We start from the raw sequence: 3,376 nt of genomic DNA, 5'->3' as shown, positions 1-3,376 counted from the left end.
TTGTTGATTTTTTTTGGGGGGGGGGCTCCGCCTTTGACAAGGCCGCCACTTCAGAGTTCATAATTTTGGAAGGGCGACAGATGGTAGAAAGTCCTCAGCCCACCACTCCTTGGCCATCCTGTGCTAACTGCTCCTATTTGAAGAGGGTGTTGTAAATGTTTGGGGGAGATTTCTGGTTTTTCTTTGCCTCTTGAATTCACATTTGGTTGAGTGAAGAAGCTTCTTGGATGAGAAGCGAAACATTTTCAAGGGAAAAAACCAAGGATGTACAGTTGCCTTTTGCAAAAACCATGACCTGGATGGTTGAGAATCTCCATAGACATTGAGGCACCCTTCTTTCAGATGATAAAAGTAATTCTGCTGTTGTTTTGCCCCACAGAGCCTCATCCTGATAGCGCTACTGAAATTTAGTAGCAGAGTGTCTTGTTTTGGCTGGGATGAAACCTCCTCTCAAATAAATATCAGACAGACCTGTTAATCCTTGCTAACACTTAAGGCATCCCTTCTGATTCTTAGGTTTTCCATACCACAATGTTCTATAATGTTTGTATCACATTTGGCTACAACTGCAGGAAGGCTTTTGTGTAATACTGATCCACATCCACAATCTATTTTCATAAATATAAAGGTTTAAATTCACCTACCAGTCTAGGTTGAAAATGAGAATATTGTGTTGCATCTTCAGCTGTTGCCTGAGATGATGTATGAACCATTCCTTAAGCCGCAATATGATTTATTTGTTTGGACATCGTACACTTAAGTTTCATTCAATTCTCTAGATTTAGGATGTAGCAAGCGACGTGAATACAACCAGTTTTATAGGATTGGTAAATACTTCTCTTAGTCTTCACTGGCCAATCTCAGCAAATGCAAAGGACACATTTGGATCGACAGGCAAGACTAAAATTTAAGGAGAGGGGAAATTGAAAAAGGTAGCCTGTTTTTAGACACACACACCCCTTTTCATTTTTTGGCAATGGTTCACTCCCTTGTACACATAGTCCTTGATTTATGATCACAACTGGAACCAGAATTTCCGTTGCTAAGTAAGACAGTGGTTGAGAGTTACATTCGCTTTATGACCTATTTGCCATGGTGGTTAAGTGAGTCACTGCAGTTCGTAAGTGAATAACGTTGTTAAGCATTGCCTTTGCTTGTCAGAAGCTGGCTGGGTGATCACGTGAATACTTAACAGAAATACTTAACAGAAAAACAAGAGTTGTAAGGGTTCTTGGAGGTCTTCTAGTTCAACCCCCTGCTCAAGCAGGAGACGTACATTATTTCAGACAATTGGTGTCCAGTCTCTTCTTGAAAGCCTCCACAACTTCTGGAGGCCAGTAATTGCACTGATTAATTGTTCTGTCAGGAAATTTCACCTTAGTTCTAGGTTGCTTCTCTCCTTTGTTTAGTCACCATCTGTTGCTTCTTGTCCTGCCTTCAGGTGCTTTGGAGAATAGCTTGACTCCCTCTTCTTTGGGGCAGCCCCTGAGATATTGGAACACTGCTATCATGTCACCCCTAGTAGTCCTTTTTACTAGAATAGGTAAAGGTAAAGGTTCCCCCGCACTTGCGTGGTAGTCATTTCCGACTCTAGGGGCCGATGCTCATTTCTGTTTCAAAGCCGAAGAGCCAGCGCTTGTCCGAGGACGTCTCCGGCATGACTAGACGCCAAAGGCGCACGGAACGCTGTTACCTTCCCACCCTAGTGGTCCCTATTTTTCTACTTGCATTTTTACGTGCTTTCGAACTGCTAGGTTGGCAGAAGCTGGGACGAGTAACAGGCGCTCACTCTGTTACGTGGCGCTCTGGATTTGACCCGCGAAACTGCCGACCTTCTGATCGACAAGCTCAGCGTCCTAACCCACTGAGCCATCGCGTCCCTTTTTTCTAGAATAGACATACTCAATTGCAACTGTTCTTCACATGACCTTGGGACACTGCAACCGTAAATATATCCTGGTTACCAAGTTCTCGATGGGGATGCTGTCACTATCGTAAGCGCAAGGACCGGTGTTTGTTCAGCACCATTGTAACCTCAAATGGTTACAAAACAAATACTCTTAAGTCAGGGGTGTCAAACATGCAACGTCACATGACGTGGCGCGAGACTTTTTTTTCCATTGCCGGCAATGGGGTGGGTGTGTTTTTTCTATGATGCATCCGGCCCTTGGGCCACCAGTTTGACACCTCTGCTCTAAGTTGAGCACTACCTGTAAATGTAAACGTTGTATAGTAGTTATGATGTTAGACTAGTAATTGGGCGATAGAAGTTCAAATTAACCCTCCTATATCTTGTTGAAATAGCCCCCAAGTTAAATCAGATCATGGGTTAGTCGTTAGCTAGTCAGGCTACGTTTACATGAATGTAGCCAGAATATATATTTTGGTCCTTATGCCCCACTGTAATCTTTAAGATTGCTTGGATATATATCCTTTGGACAGACCAAGCAATTAATAAATAACAAACGACACCTAAGCTTCCAAAAAAGCATTCTGCTCTTCATCTGCTGGATATCCGCCTTCTCCCATGAACTGTCTTTTCTAAACATTTCCACGTTGGCCTCTCGGGGCCCCAAAGAATCCCATGGATTTGAATGTCAACGAGCAGGGGATTCAGGATGCAGCTGATGTGATTTACATATGGATCTCAGACCCATGGTGTCTTGATGTAGTCATTTTGACAGCACCATGGATAGTGAATGGAAGGAAGTGAGACAAGCAGAAGCCACGGAACAAAAGGCCACCCGTTGTGGCTTTTCAAAAATCTGCCGATGCACTAATTCCACAGGCTTCTGAGAACTGATGCTGGATGCTGCCCTGCTTTTATTATGCTTACCAGTGCCCTCTTTCCCTTTTTACATGCTTTTTTTTTTCCAGAAGGGCTTTGTCTTTCTTCCTAGCCACCCACCCTACTCCCGTTTTCCACCAGCTCCTGTGTCCTAACTCTCTTTGCATTTTGAACAGAGACACCTCTGGCTGTTTGGGGCTTTGATTCTGGTTTCCTGCCCTGTGAGATAAAGATTTTGGCCAGGCAGGCATGAACTTTGCCCCTCTTCTTTGCAAGCCTCACAAATGATAAAAAAAGCAGGCTTGCAATGCAAACTCAACTTCTCGCAGGCTTGAGTGTAATGTCATGACGTGTGTGTGTGTGTGTGTGTGTGTGTGTAAAAAAAAAACAAAAAAGGCAGAGGTTGTGATGTGAATCACAGGGTTGGAAGGCACCTTGTAAAATGCCCAACGCTGGAATCCCGTTTCACCAATTGGGTGTCACTGCAGTTCAGGAAACACCTCTTTGCTCCCAGGGTTGCTATTATGGAGAAAAATTGGGAGGAAGATGCACAATTCTGCCTCAAGTCCAAAGAGTGAGTAAACAAAC

Source organism: Vipera ursinii (genome assembly GCF_947247035.1).
Source record: "Vipera ursinii genome assembly, chromosome: 12".
Taxonomy (NCBI): Eukaryota; Metazoa; Chordata; class Lepidosauria; order Squamata; family Viperidae; genus Vipera; species Vipera ursinii.
Note: the sequence above shows the minus strand (reverse complement) of the source record.